Below are 22,351 nucleotides of genomic sequence, written 5' to 3' on the forward strand. Positions count from 1 at the left end.
TTATTGCTTATACTCCGCGGTCGAAATTATAGAGAGTGACTCATCACTAGCTTTTGGACTAGTAAAAGGGGATGAAGCGTGACGGGAACGAAAATCCATTGGCGTGTCTGCGTAAAAGGCAACAAGATATAGAAAATATTGAAAAAAGATAATAAAACATAACATCTAATATTTTTTTACGGTTTGCTATAACCGGCACTTTGATCCATTTTAATTATTACAGCATTTTAAAACGTCCCAGTTGTGTTTTTTTAATTTATAAATTTATTATAGCAATGGAATTAGACCCCTCGTCTACGCTTACGCTATGACGTTTCTCAGGACGGCTAAATCAAGTCCGTTTACACCCACTAAAAAAGAATTTCCCTATTCCCTACCAAGTGCAAAAGACAGAGATAGAATATAGATCGACATTCAGTGTAACTCAGTCTATAGACGATTATAAATTCTATCGATGTGCGTAGTGAGCGGCACAAAGATAAATAATATTGAACCGTTATAAAAATCATTTTATATTTTATGCGCATTATAGTAATAGTGTATTTATATTATGTCTTAGTCAGTCGCTATAATTTCGACCGCGGAGTATATATTGTTTAAATATCCTGTAAAACTCGCCGACCCGGCAACACCGCTAGGCAGTGACGAATCTCAGGCTAGCGGTAAATAAAACGTAGTGGGGGCTAAATAATAACATACCAGAAGCGCGCTTGTTAGTCTAAGTAGGGGGTCAAGGTTTTACCGTATATGGATGGAGAGAGAGTCGATTTCTTTACTTTACTACAGGCTTGATATTATCACATAACACTAGTTTCCTGAATGTATAGGGTTACGACTAAATAAAGAATTACCGTCCAATAAAATATCGTCATATATAAATCGTTCATGAAGGGCAAACCGCAATATATTATAAAATTCGGTTCTTGAAGTTATATTTGAAGCTTAATTCGCTTTTGATATCCATGTTAAGGGCCCCATTTTCTTTAAATAGTGTTTTCCGCTAAGACAAATAATTTCAAACATTTAATAACTGAATAATAGGAATGTTATGTCATGCCACCTGAGTATTTTCAAAGACGCCGCAGTAAAACGAATAAACAGGTGCAAAAAACGATCGAACATCAAGGTTTTAGGTACTGAAATCTACGAAAATACTAACTTTTTTAGACATAACTCCACATGTAAATATTCTTATAACATTTACTCGCTTAGTCCTACATATAAAATTGTTTACTTTTATTTATAAGTACGTGAAAATAATTCTTAAAATGTGGGGTTAGGATAACAGAAAACGCATGTTTTACAAACGCTTTTTTTAGTTATTATTTTATTTGGGTAAATATAAATGGTAACAATGAATAAACAAAACATCAAGGATTTTATTTTTGTGCTTACTTTTGTTCTACACGTTTTACTTACTAAAGATTTCAGTACCTAAAAACGCCAGAAATTTGACTATTTCTCGGCCAGGAATATGGCCACCTTAATAACTTGACTAACAAACTGCTTAAAAAATTTTGGTCAGATAAACATCTTACTTGACAAAATATCTTCATCTTCTATGAGTTGGGGTGTTCTTTTCATAGAACATTGTCAATTTGTTATTAATTCTTAAAATATTCTTGTGTTTCAATTACCAATCAATGCATTACCACTAAGATTGTTTCTGCTAAAGGTAAAAAATTATAATAATTTGTGTATAATCTGTAGAAAATTTATATTATATGTTCATTTGGCCAACAACATATTTTAATTATTTGTATGTCCTCAAACAATTTTATTATATTGATGGTAAATTTCGTTTTGTTCCGTTTCAAAAGGTCTCCAAAATGCCATGTTGTGATAATATTAGTAAACAAAATATCCCTCTTATTTCTGCCTTTCGTAATTGTAATATGAATGATTGATAGAAGGTGCCTATAATAAATTAAAATTGCCTGAATCACATCAAATTCCGCATTGCTGCACTGCACTGCTGGGCAATTTATCAACCACTTGTCAACTGCTGAGATTTATTGCCCAGTAGCCAAATGCAACTGTGTTTGTTTTCCTTTTCCCGCGCTCGCATTCTTCAACGGGGCGTATACATTTCTACCACCTCTACGTCCAGTTCGACCGGACCTGTATATGGTATGGCTGGGTATGGCTAAATAAAGATGGGAACAAGTTTTTCAAATATTTCAATGCGGAGTTACTGCGTCAGCGACTGAACATGGTACCTACATACTGTCAATCTGTTGGTTTTTCAATTGATATCGGAAAGACTATACAAAGGCTTTTGACACTATCATTTCAAAATATCATTTTTATTTTCTAAAAGTTTAATTTTTATATAAAATTTGTCCGTTAATATTTGTATACGAGAAGGGAAAATGCCTGATGAAAAAAGTAGCTGCTTTTACGTGATTTCTGTTTGTGTGTTTGTTTGAATGACTGCATTATTTATCAATTTTAGTTTTTATTTTGGATAATTCAATACTAGCTGGGGCATATTGCCAAGGATTTACTTAGATAGATCGTCTTTATATTGTCATGGCCCCACGATGGGCGCCATGATACGAAATTTGCTTGGTTTGGTTAACTTTCGGTGGAATTGATCTACTTTGATCTCTCATTAGCATCATGACAAGGTCGTAAACCCTCATTATAGATTCGGAAAGATCGTACCGACTTGGGTTCGTTTTCATCCTCGGTGGTAACGCTAATCGGCCTGCTGGCTGATGATGGTGTTTCCAGGTATCTCATCCATTTCCTTTTTGACGTTGCACCTTAAGGCCGTCACAGAAAAAAGCTGAGATTTGCACTCTTCCTCCTTTGTGAGTTAGATCTGCTGTTTCTGATTAGTCTTAAGCCGTACTGTAGCCACCGATACTCGACTTGTAAAAAGTTAGTATGATTTCAAAAACATTTGTGTAACGGGTTTTTATTGTACGTATTTGAATTTTGAAAATTTGGGATACCGGGTTTTCGGGTATGCCCTTCTCAACTAAAATAATGACGTCCACATACCACTTCCGGTTATACCGGAAGTCGCCATTAACTTGCATATTTTAAATGGAATACCCTATACATTATTGCAACTTTGGATTGTACGTGTTATTTTAGGTGGACTTTTATGAAGTTTCCCAATTCCTAAAATTAACCGTTTTCGAGATAATTAATTTTTTTCAAAAAATGGAGAGAAACAGTGACTAGCTTCAAACCATGTGTATTTTATAGTAAGAAAGATAAAGCAACAATATTTATAGGGAGGACAGCTAGACCCCTAAGCTTCCCATCTATAGTTTGAAAGTGGCTTAATTACATACAAGGTACTAGAAATTTAATGCCGAGTTTAGTTAACTTCAAACCTTCATAAGTCGGTTTTTTTAAATGGCACACCCTGTATGATTTTCTATAAAAGTTAAGTAGAATTCTAAAAAATCAACTTCATACATAGTAATACACAATTCTAATTATGTATGTTGATAATAATAATGCACTAAGATAAAAAATGACTTAAAAAAGTCATAAGTGTTCAATGTGACCCCCGTTAACAGCTAAGCACTTGTGGATTCTAGAGATAACACCATCAGTCACCGCTTTTGCTATTTCAGCTGCAGGCAATTCATGGAATGCTATTCGTATTCGAGCAATCAAATCCTCTTTTGAAGCACCTGGTGTAGAATAAATTTTTTGCTTTACTACTCCCCAAACATAAAAATCTAATGCAGTGAAGTCGGGAGAATATTAGTCCTGTACAGTTGGAAAAGAAAGTGAACCGGGAAAGCCAAATTATATATATATGTTGTGGGGGAGGGGGGCTTAGAAAAGCTTAACTTGAGATTTGAGATCAAGATTTCCTATGTGCATTTTCCGCCATTTTGGAAAAAGGGGTGAATTTTTGTTTTTGCTATAACTCGGTTCTCCGTCAAGATAAGAATTGTTGTTCTATTGTTTTTTGTTCCTCTTTCGACGATCTACAATTTAGGTCCTTCATTTTGTATAAACCGAAATCAGAGTGCAACAAGCCTTTGAAGATGCGGACACTGACTCGCAGAAGCATCAAAGTACGATTCGGTTGAAATTGTCGGTGAAGACATCGATCTCTTGATTTTGCTCACTGGACTAGCGAAAGACAAAAGAAGTGTATACTTTTAAAAATCGGGAAAAGGAAATACACCAGGAACACTTTACTCTCCAACTAGTATGAAGCATAATAAATCCGTTCTCGAAAACATATTTTTCATTCATGCATTCATACGAGAACATGTCGATCCGGAGGATCTGACATTCACGGGAGAACGATTTCTCATTGCCCTATAATCCTATATGGCGGTGAGAAGCACAGCAAAAACATGAATGCGCTACGATATCAACGCTACGCAAAATCTATCACCAGAAATAGATTCAACATATCACCAACAAGAAGCTTAGCATGACAACGCATATTCCGCACGTATCATCAGGTAGAAACTTGGCTTGGGTTTTACAAGGATCCGGAGGAATGAGGTTGACAACGAACGGACCATGGTCTAGAATCGATTATTAACACGGCTGAACCTGCGCCACTCGAGCTTTTGAAGCTAATGTCATGCAAATGCAAGAAAAAATGCGGAACTGCTTGTGGGTGCAAAAGAGCTGGCATCGCATGTTCAATCATTTGCCTGCAGTGGACAAACATGCAAAAACGTTGCCAAAGTCGATGTCCTGATCTGTGACAACGAATTAGATTCCGAAGATGATTCAACAGTCGGAGAAAATATGGTCGAAGAATCTCTACGTATCGAAAAGTATCCTCAACAGAGGGACTGTGAACCAGGGCCGTCGAAGCGAAGGAAGAGGTAGATACTTCTTCAATACGAAAACATTCTTGTATAGGGTAGCCCATCGAAAACGTACCGCAAGGCATTACAGGGTAGTAAAGAACTTTTCGGCAAAATCCAAAAACAGGTCAAATTTGTTTCTGAGGGGGACAACTTTTGGCTCAAAAAGCATACCAAAATCTTCAACCCCCTAAGTGGGGGTGCTATCCCCTAAATTTTTTCAAATGGGAATGGGGGTCAAGTGGGGGGTCATTAGAAAGGGCTTTTAATTCTCTATACATCGATTCTTACTTTTTGAAAATCGATTCATTATTTTAGAAAATATGCAGCTTTGAAAATACGAACAATATTTTTGACGAGAAATGCGAAAATCGATTTAATTTTACTTCAAAACTTACGGTATTAGTCAAGTAAATGCTGAAAATGTTGTCCGCCAACTTGCATACAATGATACAGGTTGTCTTCAAACCGTTGTCGAACATTCTGGAGCACTTGCGGTGTTACTTCGCGACATACATTAATGATTCGTCCTCGCAGATCTTCCAAGGTATCAGGTGGAGTGCTGTAAACTTTGCTTTTAATGTGCCCCCAGAGAAAGAAATCTAAAGGATTTAAGTCGGGTGACCGAGGGGGCCACTCAATTGCACCTCTTCGTCCTATCCAGCGTCCTGGAAACGTCTCATTTAGGTAATTGCGCACATTGAGCGAGTAATGTGGAGGAGCTCCGTCTTGCTGGAAAATCAGTTCGTGTTCATTGTAAGCAGGGTCGTCCTCTATGATATTTGTTAGAGCTGGGTCGATGACATTTTGTAGTAAATCCAAGTACATATCGCCTGTCAAATTTCCAGGAAGGAAAAAAGGACCTACAATGGAATTTCCAAAAATACCTGCCCATACATTCAACTTCTGGGGGTGTTGGGAGTGTGTCTCATGGAAAATCCTTGGATTGGTATCAGCCCAGTAACGACAATTATGGCGATTCACTAAACCATTCAAGAAGAACGTACACTCGTCCGAAAAACACACATTAAAGAGGAAATTATCGTTTATCGCTCGTTCAGTCATTATTTCGCAAAATTGCAAACGACGATCAAAATCGTCTTCATTTAGCTCTTGCACTAGCCGAATCTTATAAGGATGGAATTTGTATTTTTTTAATATTCGTTGGACACTTGTACGACTCACTCCTGTCGCAGTAGCCAATTGCATTGTACTCAGCGTACTATCCATTGCCACTTGCCCCAATACCGCTATTTCCGTAGGTTCATTTAGTACCGGATTTTCAACCTGCCTCTTTTTGTTATGAACGGAGCCAGTTTCGCGAAATTTGGCCACCAATTCGCGAACAATTTTTCCAGACGCATGTTTCTCAGGATGCCGTTGGTTGAACAGTTCGGCGACCCGATTTCCGCATTCATTGTTTTTGAAAAAAAGCTCAATAATTTCTACTCTTTCTGGAATTGAGTACACCATAATTAATCAATTTAAAAGACTCGGCAGTATTGGTACTCTTCAACTACAAGTCACAAGACAGTTATCTAGCAACTTCTTGTGGCCTATCTAAATACGAAACAAAAAGCGGACAATTTTTTGCTCACCAAAATCAGGCTAAAGAATTCGCAAATCAGAAAAAAAAACAGCGAATTCTTTTGAAGGAATTTACCAGGCTAATACCGTAAGTTTTGAAGTAAAATTAAATCGATTTTCGCATTTCTCGTCAAAAATATTGTTCGTATTTTCAAAGCTGCATATTTTCTAAAATAATGAATCGATTTTCAAAAAGTAAGAATCGATGTATAGAGAATTAAAAGCCCTTTCTAATGACCCCCCACTTGAACCCCATTACCATTTAAAAAAATTTGGGGGATGGCACCCCTTCTTAGGGGGTTGAAGATTTTGGTATGCTTTTTGAGCCAAAAGTTGTCCCCCTCAGAAACAAATTTGACCTGTTTTTGGATTTTGCCGAAAAGTTCTTTACTACCCTGTAATGACTTGCGGTACGTTTTCGATGGGCTACCCTGTATTGAATGCATCGTTATGGTATGGGTGTCCATGGATCGATTTAATGGTAAATCTTGGAAAGATTGGTGAAAATTTTACTTTCCGTATGAATTCTTTTTGAGCTCGCGGGGCTGCTCTACGTGGATGGCGTTCCAATTTTACGGCGGAAACTGTGCCGTATAAGCTTCTGTTGTAGAAATATTGCGGTTATTAGAAACATTGGCGAATTTCGTTAAGATGGGATTTTACTTCATTTGATAAGATTTCTTAAAATTAAATTGTGTTAAATTAGTTTGCCCTTAAAATAGAATAAAAAAATATTGATCTTGGACGAAATTGTTTTAGGAAATGCTTGGATCACCAGGAAATTTAGTGAGTACTTCATACACAAATTTGCTTCGTATAAAGGGTACTGAACCATTCGAATCGAACATTAATTATTTCCTCTCTGCCTTTCTTTTGGCGTAATCATCATCAAACTGTCATCCACCACGCCTATATTTGATTAAATATGGCTCCGCTAATACGTGACCCTCTATTATGTGTTGCAACAGCACTTTCTGTGTCGTCATTTAAATTTGTGTGTATTCAAAACTAACCTTTTCACTGAAATTGGGTTAGTGGCCACGCACTACCATCGCAACATGTACCAATCCATTCATTTCACGAAATCACATTGTAAATATGTTGTAACGCAAACGAATTAGCGATTGGCATAAAGTTATACGGGCTATTCGAAACCAGAAAATGTAAGTGAATAAATAAATATAACCGCAACAACCACTGGTGCGGCGCAGTAAAATCCTCACTTGCCTCATTTATAACAGTGTGTAGCTGTGGAGTTTTTGTGCTTAACTGCTTTCCTGTGCACCACCGAACGCTCTTTTGATGTTAGCTGCGACAAAGATCAATGCACGCCAGGTTTGGTAAGATAAATAAACTTTTATAGCCCATAAATAGAGCACAAACATTTGAAAATATTCGAGAGGAGAAATATCGGCGAAATGTGCAAAATGCCGTGCCAAGCCCACCAAATGCCAACGTCCACTGTAGCTCGTTATTACATAGTCGCTCCGAGCGACATCTATAAAAATGGGTGTATTAGTTCCTGATGCATTGTTTCCATCAATTTGTAACGGCAATCAAGTTTTTAATCGCTGCTGTGGATTTTATTCATTGACACACTTTTGAATTATATTTTTTTCCTAATGCAGTTATTCGAGCACTATAAAGAAAGATACTTATTTCATTCGTTATACTTTGTGACTCCCATGTTGAAGTCATATTGAAATGAGACTATATTTCCGCAAATAAATTGTATTGTATTTGCAGCAGTGCTCTGTGGTTGCAGCTCATCGTCGTCAATGGAAATCTCGTCTCAACAGAATACGATTAAATTATCATTATCTATTTAGATATAACACAGTTATTACTGGCAGTTTATTTGTTCTCACACGAGTTTCGGTCAAATTATGATCAATTACAGAAATTTCTCTTGTAAAATTAGAGTTTGAACGTGAAAAAATTATTAGTGACATTTTATTGCACTTTATGACAGGAAAGGGCATGTAGAATAATTATATCAAAAAGTAACTCGAAAGAGATGACGCTCAAAGAGCGAATTGCCGAGCGGCATTTGCTTAACCCTGGGACAACTTATTTATAATGCTGTTTTGCACGTCCTACATTGTTAGTTGTAAAGGACTACTAATTTCAAATGTTTAAAATTTTTCTTTTTCGATACATTTCTTTAGGTCAATGTGAACCTATATCTACGATATTAACTTATAAAATTGGCGTTTAATAATTAAAGTTGCAAAAAACGGACGAAATTAATTAACAAATATCTGGAGCAACAATTTCATGGTTAATCTAATCGGCCTTTGGTATGCATGTTCATCTTTGGATTGACCGTTTTTTCCATAAATTTCAACAACTTCTATCGCTTTTTGCAATAATAATACGCAATTTTCGAAAACTGATTTTTCCACGCTCGACCTTTATTTTACAGTTAACAACACAGAGCACCTAGAGTGTACGTTTCCTATCCCAAAGCATGCGAGGTAATCTGACCGAGCATATTTTGAACAAGTCTGGATTAAGCAATATTTTCCGAAAGAAGTGACAAGTTATTAGTCCAAGATTAGAATAGATTAGATATTAGTAAAAATCGGTCGAAAATAATATATGCAATGAAAATATAAGTTTGCGCCAGGATAAAAAGTTGTACTATTTGCAAGAAAAATTAAAAACTGCAGAAAATCCTCAAAAATTACCTGTTTTTTCTCACATTCGATATAACTTTATAAATATGCAATTTACAGAAAATAACACTACTCATGAAATTGTTTTTTATGAAATTTGCTACAATTGTTTTGATATCCACGCGTGTCTTATTTTTGTTGCTAGATAGCCAAAACTGCGTAAGAAAGTGATGAAAATCGATATAATTTTGAAGCGTTCAAAGGACAGGTAAGAAATTGTCCAATTCTGCTATAAATGTAGATGTAAGTACTTTAAAGTATTACGAAACGAAATCCCAAAACCCGATCCAAATCGGTCTAATAGTTTTGGCATGAGACAATTTGTTACTAAATTTCAGCCCGAAATGTTAGCTGTAAAAAGCGGAATACTTTAATGATGGGATGATTATGAAAATATAATAGGTAAATATTATTTTATTTTATTATAATTACATATTAAATAAAAATTTCAATATTTTAAACATTATCACCATATAATTATAAAAATAATACCTATTTACAGTGGACTATGTATATTACCATCGATATTATTATTTACATGAATATACAGGGTGTTTCAGAAAGACCTCCCGTAAATTGAGGGGGTGATAGTACGACAAAAAATAAGAATGTTTTGTCTTATGAACTATATGTCTCTTGTTTTAGAGATACAGAGCGACAAAATAAATTTTTTTAAATAGAATTTTTACGAAAATTTCCAAACGGTGCGAAATATTTTTATGAAATTTTGTATTCCGGGGTTTATAAGGACGCCAAATACGCTGGTCGAATTATTTTTTGGATATTTCATTCCTATTACATTTTAGGTTCTAATTTTTTTAAGGTTAGGTTTTTTACCATAAGGGCTCCAATTTCTAATGTATAATTTTATTTTCTAAAAATAATGTACTCTTGTTAGAACTTCCTAATGTGGATGGTTTTCGAGCAAAAAGGTTTTTAATTGAACTCTTACAATATTACGGTGAAGAAAATAAGTGACTTTTCTCAAAGTAGGCTTATGTCAAAACTTATTGATGGATGTCTTATAAACAACGCATACAGTCTCGTAATATTTTAAACTCTAATTAACTTTATATTAAAATTTTAGTGAATGCTAGTTATTGTAGTTTAGTAATGACTAATAAAATATTATCGAGAATGTATGCGTTGTTTATGAGACATCCATCAATAAGTTTTGACATAAGCCTACTTTGAGAAAAGTCACTTATTTCATACATCGTAATATTGTAAGAGTTTAATTAAAACCTTTTTTTCTCGAAAACCGTCGACATTAGGAAGTTATAATAAGAGTACTTTATTTTTAGAAAATAAAATTGTACATTAGAAATTGGAGCCCGAATGCCGAAAACCTAACCTCAAAAAAATTATAACTTAAAATGTAATACGAATGTAGCATAACTAGCGCCCTCTATAAAATATACAAAAAATAATTAGATCAGCGTTTTTGGCGTCCTTAAAAACCCCGGAATACAATATTTCATAAAAATATTTCGTACCGTTTGGAAATTTTCGTAAAAATTCTATTCAAAAAAATTTATTTTGTCGCTCTGTATCTCGAAAACAAGAGGAAATAGACATATAGTTCATAAGACAAAAAACTGAATTTACAGAAGGTCTTTCTGAAACACCCTTTATAACAACAATGAAATTTTAAGTAGTCGTAATAGGCAGATAAGGTTTTCTTAATGAAGTTGAATTCCTATTATTTTGATACATCGATTTAAAAAAAAAACCATCAAAATCAGAGCCATAGAAGCCGACAAATTGACTACGGAAGCGCGCGCGCTCTTAAACGCGCAATTTCAATTTCTATCATTCATCCCCTCCTCCCCATTTTGCTGCTCCAATAGTCGCCTTAACTATAGGTTATTCATTGAATTTTCATACAAAAAATACACCTGAGATAATATTTATAAAAGCACATACGGAAAGTTCTTGAAAAAATATACCAAATTCAATTTTTGTTGTTACATTATGCATAATTTTGCAGCTAACGCTTGTTGACACTTGTTTGACACTCGATATCTCGGAACTTATACTACCGATTTGAACGTTCTTTTTTTCAAGTTAAGCGTTTTCCGAGAATTGTTTTTTAGTACCTTGATATATTTCCACCACGCAAAACCGCTTCACGAAAGTATTTGTTTATAATGCCAACATTTTTCGAACTTTTAAAATCGCTCTAAAAATTGTATAAAAAAAGAAAATTGATGGTATAACGATTCTATATGGTAGTAAAGGTGTTCAAGTATGTGTAAAAAAATTAGCGCCAATTAAAATGCCTGCCTTTAACCCCAGCATTCACGCAAAAAATAACGACACTTCGTGCTGAAATTTAGTAACAAATTGTCTCATTCCAAAACTCTCAGACCAATTTAGACCGGGTTTTGGGATTTCATTTTGTAGTACTTTAAAGTACTTACATCTACATTTATAGTAGACTTGGAGAATTTCTTACCTGTCAGTTGAATGCTTCAAAATTGTATTGATTTTCATCACTTTCTTACACTGTTTTGGCTATCTAGTAAAATATAACACGCGCGGGTATCAAAACTTTTCTAGCGTGTAACAAATTTTATAACAACCAATTTCATCAATAATGATTTTTTTCTGTAAACTGCATATTTATTTGGAAAATGTGAGAAAAAACAAGTTATTTTTGCAGTTTTTAATTTTTCCTCAAATACCACAACTTTTTTTCCTGGCGCAAACTTGTACTTTCATTGCATATGTAATTTTCGACCTATTTTTACTAATATCTAATCTACGTCAAGCAACAGCCATGCCAATATGTAGTTCTCCTGGACTATATTTAGTTTGATAGTAGTAGCAGTAGTTTTCTTTTATCTTCATTCTCATGGTACCTTCCCTAAAAAGTAAATGAGACTGATCTTTGTATTAAACTGAATAAGTACAAACAATTAAATGATAAATAAAAAGCTTGTTTGCAACTCTAGTAGCCATAATGTACCTTTAGTATTTTATAAACTGCACCTTTTTATATCACAAACAGGTTTAGAGTTGGTTCGATTCACTTTTATATCTCGGAGTTGTTCTAATTTGGAATTTTTTGTTTATAAAATAACAATTTATGTCACATGTACGATGTATGCATGCCCGATGGGATGTCTGTCACTTTTCGGATGACTTATTTCAATTTTTTTGGTCACCTGATCACGTTCCTTTTTAATACATATATCGAATTGAAGCCGTGCCTGCATATTTCCTTGATAAAGAAGTTCCAACGGAGGCGTTCTAGAGCGCCTTTTTCCATTGTAATTTGGCAGTGTGAGGGCGTTTTACACAAAATAGCTCTACGTAGTAAATCTGGTGCAACATTCCGCACACAACTTCTAAAATGCCCCTGTCGTTCCCATTCTTTGCAATCTGCTAATGAAATCTCGTAACATAATAGACCTTAATTACATTATTCTTGGCTCCTTTGTAGTGGAGTACCAAATATTGTACGGAATTTATTCCTGCTTCAGAAATAATGCTATTACTGATTTATTCCGCGAACATTACGCCCCCATAGAATTTTCTGAATAGATCTTATAAATAAACCCCCGAGCAGACAGGGTTAGAAAGTGTTTCTTGAACTCCATTTTCGCGCGCTTAACGTCTATAATGAAAAGATTTAATGAATCTTCCTATACATTTAAAAATAATTCTAATAGGACTTTATTTTTTCTGTAGAAGTTGTTAACCGCAGGTTACAATTTTATGTCATTTTTAATTTGTGCGCCCGTTTTCGAGAAATCCGATGTTAAAGTTAAGATTTTAAATACCATTTTTATTAGCATGGAACCACTTGCTAGTAAGCAACCTTAGTAACCGCTGAATTAAATGCTATTATGAAAATTCGACTTCGTAAGTCGATTTTTCGAATTTTAAGGGGGGCGTTTATATGCACAATTTTTTGGCCAGTATTTTAGAAAATTTAAGTAAGAAACAATATCTCTTCACTATATCAGTTATACAGGGTGATTCACAAATGGTGAACAAAACTGAAACCGCGTATTCTTTGGTGAATTTTAATGGGAGTCTTTCCTATAAAGTTTTTATATAGGATGACTCGTTAAAAAGATACATAGTGTTAAACTTTTCTTTTAATTTTTTTAAATAATTTAAAAACTAGTAAGTGAAATAATTTGAAATTTAACACATGTATTTATGTAAACATTGTCCAAAATCTGAGGGTTTTTTTCTAAAATTTAGATGCTCCAGAGGCGGAGATACACAGTGTCGGAGGAATATTTTTCTAAATAAAATAGTACGCCACTGCTTTACGGTAACAACCATGATATTTTCGGATTCATGTTTGATTTTATTTTTCTACAAATTACTATTCTCTTATGTTTTTCCAAAAAGGGCTGATTTTCGAGTAAAACTTAAAAAACGAACTGAGAACACACTTCTATATTCGAATATACTGCTTTGACATTCTGAACCGTTAGAAGAAAGAATAAATAATGCTTTTCATCAGATTCAGGCAACAATAAATTTCGAACAAATTACATTTTCGTTACTAAAATATGTCGGGTTTGTGTTCGTGGAGGTTTAGCATTTACTCAGTCATTAAAATTAATTTATTAATTTCTTTATTGAAATAAATAATAATTAGTGCTTGTCATGTCATTTAAGTAAAAGTGTTTTCAGTTGGTTTTTTAAGTTTTACTCGAAAATCAGGATTTTTTTTTGAAAAATAAAAGAGTAGTAATTTGTAGAAAATTGAAATACAAAAATATCATGGTTGTTACCGTAAAGCAGTGGCGTACTATTTTATTTATAAACATGGCCACTGGAGCATGTAAATTTTAGGAAAAGCCCTCAGCTTTTGAACAATACATACATACAATACATGTGCCCAATTTCACCATTTGTGAATCACCCTGTATAAGTTTTCTTGACGGTATAAGACATTAAAAAGCATATTTTTACCTCGTATGTTTCTCTCACGTTTCCTGAATTTTACACGCTTGTTAAACATACAGAAAATTGCGTACGGTACTATAAGCACACCCCGCAGAATGCTTTTATTAAGCTATTAACACATGCATTAATTACAGTTATTGAGTATCTTTCCAAACTTGCTGGACAAAAGAGGAGTACATTTCCTGATGATTACATGTTCTCCGTGATCTTTCAATGCGAAAAACGAAAGGAAGTTGCTCTAGTTTAGCGTAACGCTTCGTCACTAGATTTAGTTGTTCTACCATTGCTTTACTAAAAGTGCGATTTCTTGTCTATAAAACCTTAAGCAAGTTGCTAAAAATTAAAATTAGACATTCTGCAACTTCACTCTATGGATAAGGCTGAAGTATACTTCAGAAACATAACATAACCTTATTTCATTTTACAAAAATACACGAATGCTGCTGAGAAGTACTATTTCCAAGTTTTAATTTAATTGGTTATACTTACATTCATACGTGTACATTGTATACATTTCTTTCAGATTTTCGAAAATATACTAGAAAGATTTGCTTAGACTACATAATAGCGTTTAGATATGTGGAATGGATAAGGAATTAATTTACAATTTAAGCAGTTTGGGAGCAATCGGTTATGAATATTTAATATTGTAGAAAAAAAGTTACACCTATACGGTTTGATCTTATTCTATCTCTCATGCGAGATTTTATATCAGGTAAGAGTCATATACAGGGTAGCCCATCGAAAACGTGCCGCAAGGCATTACAGGGTAGTAATGAACTTTTCGGCAAAATCCAAAAACACGTAAAGTTTGCTTCTGAGGGGGACAACTTTTGGCGCAAAAAGCATAGCAAAATCTTCAACCCCCTAAGTGGGAGTGCCACCCCCCAAATTTTTTTAAATGGGAATGGGGGTCAAGTGGGGGGTCATTAGAAAGGGCTTTTAATTCTCTATACATCGATTCTTACTTTTTGAAAATCGATCCATTATTTTAGAAAATATGCAGCTTTGAAAATACGAACAATACTTTTGACGAGAAATGCGAAAATCGATTTAATTTTACTTCAAAACTTACGGTATTAGCTTGGCAAATTCCTTCAAAAGAATTTGCTGTTTTTTTCTGATTTGCGAATTCTTTAGCCTAGAGATAGGCCACAAGAAGTTGCTAGATAACTGTCTTGTGACCTGTAGTTGAAGAGTACCAATACTGCCGAGTCTTTTAAATTGATTAATTATGGTGTACTCAATTCCAGAAAGAGTAGAAATTATTGAGCTTTTTTTCAAAAAGAATGAATGCGGAAATCGGGTCGGCGAACTGTTCAACCAACGGCATCCTGAGAAACATGCGTCTGGAAAAATTGTTCGCGAATTGGTGGCCAAATTTCGCGAAACTGGCTCTGTTCATAACAAAAAGAGGCAGGTTGAAAATCCGGTACTAAATGAAACTACGGAAATAGCGGTATTGGGGCAAGTGGCAGTGGATAGATAGTACGCTGAGTACAATGCAATTGGCTACTGCGACAGGTGTGAGTCGTACAATTGCCCAACGAATATTAAAAAAATACAAATTCCATCCTTATAAGATTCGGCTAGTGCAAGAGCTAAATGAAGACGATTTTGATCGTCGTTTGCAATTTTGCGAAATAATGACTGAACGAGCGATAAACGATAATTTCCTCTTTAATGTGTGTTTTTCGGACGAGTGTACGTTCTTCTTGAATGGTTTAGTGAATCGCCATAATTGTCGTTACTGGGCTGATACCAATCCAAGGATTTTCCATGAGACACACTCCCAACACCCCCAGAAGTTGAATGTATGGGCAGGTATTTTTGGAAATTCCATTGTAGGTCCTTTTTTCCTTCCTGGAAATTTGACAGGCGATATGTACTTGGATTTACTACGAAATGTCATCGACTCAGCTCTAACAGATATCATAGAGGACGACCCTGCTTACAATGAACACGAACTGATTTTCCAGCAAGACGGAGCTCCTCCACATTACTCGCTCAATGTGCGCAATTACCTAAATGAGACGTTTCCAGGACGCTGGATAGGACGAAGAGGTGCAATTGAGTGGCTCCCTCGGTCACCCGACTTAAATCCTTTAGATTTCTTTCTCTGGGGGCACATTAAAAGCAAAGTTTACAGCACTCCACCTGATACCTTGGAAGATCTGCGAGGACGAATCATTAATGTATGTCGCGAAGTAACACCTCAAGTGCTCCAGAATGTTCGACAACGGTTTGAAGACAACCTGTATCATTGTATGCAAGTTGGCGGACAACATTTTCAGCATTTACTTGACTAATACCGTAAGTTTTGAAGTAAAATTAAATCGATTTTCGCATTTCTCGTCAAAAATAAAGCTGCATATTTTCTAAAATAATGAATCGATTTTCAAAAAGTAAGAATCGATGTATAGAGAATTAAAAGCCCTTTCTAATGACCCCCCACTTGATCCACATTCCCATTTGAAAAAAAATTATGTAATAGCACCCTCACTTAGGGGGTTCAAGATTTTGGTATGCTTTTTGTGCCAAAAGTTGTCCCCCTCAGAAACAAATTTGACCTGTTTCTGGATTTTGCCGAAAAGTTCTTTACTACCCTGTGATGCCTTGCGGTACGTTTTCGATGGGCTACCCTGTATATTCAGGGTGTCCTGAAATTCATGCAAATAAATTTGGTCATAGATTCTTAAGGCAAATTTAGGGGACCCGTATTTTTTATTTGCCAAGTGGAGTAGTTATACTATAGGCGTTCAGAGCCAAAATCCCATGTATTTTCTTATGGAGGTTCATCCTGGTCATTTTTGACGAATTTTACCCCCTCTCCTCCTCCTTTTCCCTTCCCCCTCCCCTTCCCCGCCAGCCAATCAGAGCGCAGCATNGTTAAGTTATTTAATTTATTTTTACACAGAATGACTACTACTATCAATGATTTTCAGCAAAAATATGGCAAAGTTAGCAGGTGGGTACTACGAACGAAAATTTTAAAAGTTATATAAGAATGTACACTGTAAAAAATATTTCACTCAATTTTACTCAATCAATTTCTGTCCACATCCGATTGAGTGAAATATTCACTATATTATTATGAGTACAACTAAAATTTTGAGTGAAATTATTGGCAACAGTGAGTGAATTTTACTCAAATCCGAGTTTCTGCTAACTATCAAGTGAGTGACTTTTATCACAATGAGTAATATTATCAAAATATATTTAATCACATTAATCAGTGGATTAACTCCGTACATTTATTGGTTTCACTCAGAGCGATTCAGTGTATACAGGGTAGCCCATCGAAAACGTACCGCAAGGCATTACAGGGTAGTAATGAACTTTTCGGCAAAATCCAAAAACAGGTAAAGTTTGCTTCTGAGGGGGACAACTTTTGGCGCAAAAAGCATAGCAAAATCTTCAACCCCCTAAGTGGGGGTGCCATCCCCCAAATTTTTTTAAATGGGAATGGGGGTCAAGTGGGGGGTCATTAGAAAGGGCTTTTAATTCTCTATACATCGATTCTTACTTTTTGAAAATCGATCCATTATTTTAGAAAATATGCAGCTTTGAAAATACGAACAATATTTTTGACGAGAAATGCGAAAATCGATTTAATTTTACTTCAAAACTTACGGTATTAGCTTGGTAAATTCCTTCAAAAGAATTCGCTGTTTTTTTTCTGATTTGCGAATTCTTTAGCCTGATTTTGGTGAGCAAAAAATTGTCCGCTTTTTGTTTCGTATTTAGATAGGCCACAAGAAGTTGCTAGATAACTGTCTTGTGACTTGTAGTTGAAGAGTACCAATACTGCCGAGTCTTTTAAATTGATTAATTATGGTGTACTCAATTCCAGAAAGAGTAGAAATTATTGAGCTTTTTTTCAAAAACAATGAATGCGGAAATCGGGTCGCCGAACTGTTCAACCAACGGCATCCTGAGAAACATGCGTCTGGAAAAATTGTTCGCGAATTGGTGGCCAAATTTCGCGAAACTGGCTCCGTTCATAACAAAAAGAGGCAGGTTGAAAATCCGGTACTAAATGAACCTACGGAAATAGCGGTATTGGGGCAAGTGGCAATGGATAGTACGCTGAGTACAATGCAATTGGCTACTGCGACAGGAGTGAGTCGTACAAGTGTCCAACGAATATTAAAAAAATACAAATTCCATCCTTATAAGATTCGGCTAGTGCAAGAGCTAAATGAAGACGATTTTGATCGTCGTTTGCAATTTTGCGAAATAATGACTGAACGAGCGATAAACGATAATTTCCTCTTTAATGTGTGTTTTTCGGACGAGTGTACGTTCTTCTTGAATGGTTTAGTGAATCGCCATAATTGTCGTTACTGGGCTGATACCAATCCAAGGATTTTCCATGAGACACACTCCCAACACCCCCAGAAGTTGAATGTATGGGCAGGTATTTTTGGAAATTCCATTGTAGGTCCTTTTTTCCTTCCTGGAAATTTGACAGGCGATATGTACTTGGATTTACTACAAAATGTCATCGACCCAGCTCTAACAAATATCATAGAGGACGACCCTGCTTACAATGAACACGAACTGATTTTCCAGCAAGACGGAGCTCCTCCACATTACTCGCTCAATGTGCGCAATTACCTAAATGAGACGTTTCCAGGACGCTGGATAGGACGAAGAGGTGCAATTGAGTGGCCCCCTCGGTCACCCGACTTAAATCCTTTAGATTTCTTTCTCTGGGGGCACATTAAAAGCAAAGTTTACAGCACTCCACCTGATACCTTGGAAGATCTGCGAGGACGAATCATTAATGTATGTCGCGAAGTAACACCGCAAGTGCTCCAGAATGTTCGACAACGGTTTGAAGACAACCTGTATCATTGTATGCAAGTTGGCGGACAACATTTTCAGCATTTACTTGACTAATACCGTAAGTTTTGAAGTAAAATTAAATCGATTTTCGCATTTCTCGTCAAAAATATTGTTCGTATTTTCAAAGCTGCATATTTTCTAAAATAATGAATCGATTTTCAAAAAGTAAGAATCGATGTATAGAGAATTAAAAGCCCTTTCTAATGACCCCCCACTTGACCCCCATTCCCATTTGAAAAAATTTAGGGGATAGCACCCCCACTTAGGGGGTTGAAGATTTTGGTATGCTTTTTGAGCCAAAAGTTGTCCTCCTCAAACAAATTTGACCTGTTTTTGGATTTTGCCAAAAATTTCTTTACTACCCTGTAATGCCTTGCGGTACGTTTTCGATGGGCTACCCTGTATAAAGAGTTATTAGCGAAACTGCTTGTAGTTAGCGACAAATCATTAACATACGTTTTACGCAAACGCCCCTTTGGCGTCATGTTCCAACGACACTCGCCACCCCTACATTGTCGATTATCATATTTTAAGTGTTACTATTCACATTTAAATCATACTGATTGTGAGATAAATTAATATCTGGTGTATTGCGGAACATTCCGATAAGACACACCACTTTCATTTAGCGTAAAATGTTATTTACGACATTTTCACGCCGCGGCAGAGCCGCGATGGCCGTAATTTCATTAAAACGGTCCATCGCTGCCGGCGCGGTTCCATATTCGACAAAATTTTGATTAAGCGTTGTGACATTTGAATGCACCAGGGATTCGGGAACGAAACCCTAACAGTATAATTGTGTTACGCGAGGCTGGTAAATAATCCATTCATTCAAATCAAAGCCGTTCGATTTACATTACGGCGCCGGTAACGGGATGTACATTGAAAATTACCTGTGCATGTAATGTACGTCAATGATTAAGATCCAAAATTCGCATGTTCCTACATGTTTCAATTAAATTATTAATGAAGAAACATGTTTGAAATATTATTAACGATAACTAGATAAGCAATGATCTAATCTATTCGACAGTTAAAATGAGGTGAATAAAATTGGAAATTTGCATTTCAATTCACTTTTTGTCTAGATTAGGTATATGATATAAATCCAGCCACACTTTTGCCCACATTAAAGTCACACTGTAGTAGGATCATATTCGATGCAAAGTAATAAATGATTACCTGTCAAGGGATCCAGTGCAGTGCGGTTTTAAGGGGTTTAGAAACTGAATAATTTCTTTATGCATTATGAAGGGATGAAGGGATCAGTTCACTTCTGGCGCCCCTTTTCCTACAAAAATCCCTTTATTCTCACAAACTATTTATTTTAAATGTAATTTATTATAAATCCGATGTATTTTTTAAATTCCACATATGTACTACATTTTACCTCTGTACGCGCCTCTGTTGTTTATTTGTTTTTCGAAGGTGGTCTCTGATTTACGACCAAGCTCGCCTGGCTAGTATTTGACGTATAACCGACCACTTAGTACACTTTATGCACCTGGGCTACTACCAGAACACAGTGCGTATGTAGCAGTGTTTCAGATTGTACATTCAATTATTTCATTTAATTTTTTTTTAGCTACGCTGTTACATGAACCAGATTGCTTGTTTATTCAGCTTCAGTTTCCTTTTTTTTATTTCGATACGACCATTTTTCATCGAAATATCGGACTTTTAATGAAACAGGATCCTTTTGTCTTCAATCATCGATATCTCGGCGACAAATGGTCGTACAGAGAATTGAAGGGCAGTTTCGAAAACTGGAATAAATTTCCTATAACATGCTGCCGCAACTTTTCGGAATTTTTTTTTCATGTTTCACACGAATTTTAAGAAACAGGAAAAAAGGTGCAATTTATGTTTTTTTATCAAATTGCGTAAATTAGAAATATTCACGAAATGACTAATGTTAAGCATGACTTTCACAGTTTGATATACCCAGAAGAACCCTGTGAAGTTTCATCTCGATCTAGCGAGCTGTCTCTTTGTTTCAAACAGTCAAACTTTTGAAAAAAAAATAAAAGGTGACGTTTTTTTGAGGTTAAACACTTCATAATCATGTTTAAAATGGAATAATTTGTTTTAGGTTTTCTCACATTTTTATCACAAATAACGTTTAAATTGATGAAAAAATTGTTTACCGGGTCAGAAAAAATAGGGGTAGGATTCTGGAATCCAGTAAGCTTTTCCCACTACGTTATAATTAAATATATTCGCAAATAACCCATTTCTAAAGATTTGGGGGTCATTTTCTCGAAAATTTATGTCTAGGATTCTACATTGTCCACAACATTGGAATATATTGACCATAATATGGAGATTTTATTTTTTGAGTTAATTAATTAACTAAAATATACAAGGACGGGTGTTTTGGAGTTACTAATTTCAATACCTTTTGTGACAGAGTTTTTGGTTTTTGTGAAAATAATAATAGTTAGCAATTATATAGATAATAATGGGCTCAAAGGCCGACAGTGACGTAATTCCCAAGGCACTCTGGGATATACGGCGATCAAAAGCAATATTATTGTATAACACTCGAGCTGCCTTGAACGGTTAATGTTCTACCAGTTTGTAATTGAATTCGAAAATCATTTACATGCAACTAGTTTGAGATTTGTTTGACATTGTTTAATTTGTATTGACGTAATGTTTTTCAGATTTTCCCCAGGCCATAGATATGTATAACGCCCCAGAGAGTTATTTCTTATTTAATCTATCGCAACATTATATAATGATTATCCCAAATAATAAATAGTACGTAGCACATTAAAATAATAATTAACATAAAGATCTCTTTGTTAATGTATAGGTACTATTTAGATCTTATTACAATATTAAAGTAACCATCTGATTGTGAATAAAATAGTATACTAGATCTGTTCAGAAAATGGTTTTAGGAACGATACAACATAAATTTTTTTCGTGAAACTTGTAGTGCGCCCTATTTTTATGTAAGTTGTTATTTGTATTGTGACGTTGGTTAGCATTGTTATTTAAATTGTGCCGCTATGTGGCGTAAGGTGTATGGATCAACCGATGTGAATCCCCGCCCGAAAGTAGAGATTGAAGGAGCAGGGCTGAGGAGGGTACAGCTAAGGGGCAAGAGAAAAAAGGTTGTTAGATGACTAAGAACGTTCGACAGGAGAATTGTACTCCATTCCTGCTGCATAGCCAATACGTAACACAATAATTATCAAATAATAATTGCGAGTGATAGTTGTCTCACTGTTAGAATTAGAGTGTGGAGCACCACATTGTCTCAAGTAAAATTATTGCCCACTTGTCTCTCCGGCTCCCCCACAGCCTCCATCTTTGACGGTGGAATCAGTTTTGCGGCAAGCGCAAGTTAGTGCGGCTGTGAGTGAAAGGCGCAAGGTCAGAAGGTCCCACTAACAGGTAACATTGTTGATCATATTTATAGGGTGTTACAAGGATTGTCTTTTGGTTATATGTTGCCCGGTCACAACCAGGCATCTGTATACA

This window comes from Anoplophora glabripennis, unplaced genomic scaffold (assembly GCF_000390285.2).
Source record: "Anoplophora glabripennis isolate ALB-LARVAE unplaced genomic scaffold, Agla_2.0 scaffold523, whole genome shotgun sequence".
Classification (NCBI taxonomy): Eukaryota; Metazoa; Arthropoda; class Insecta; order Coleoptera; family Cerambycidae; genus Anoplophora; species Anoplophora glabripennis.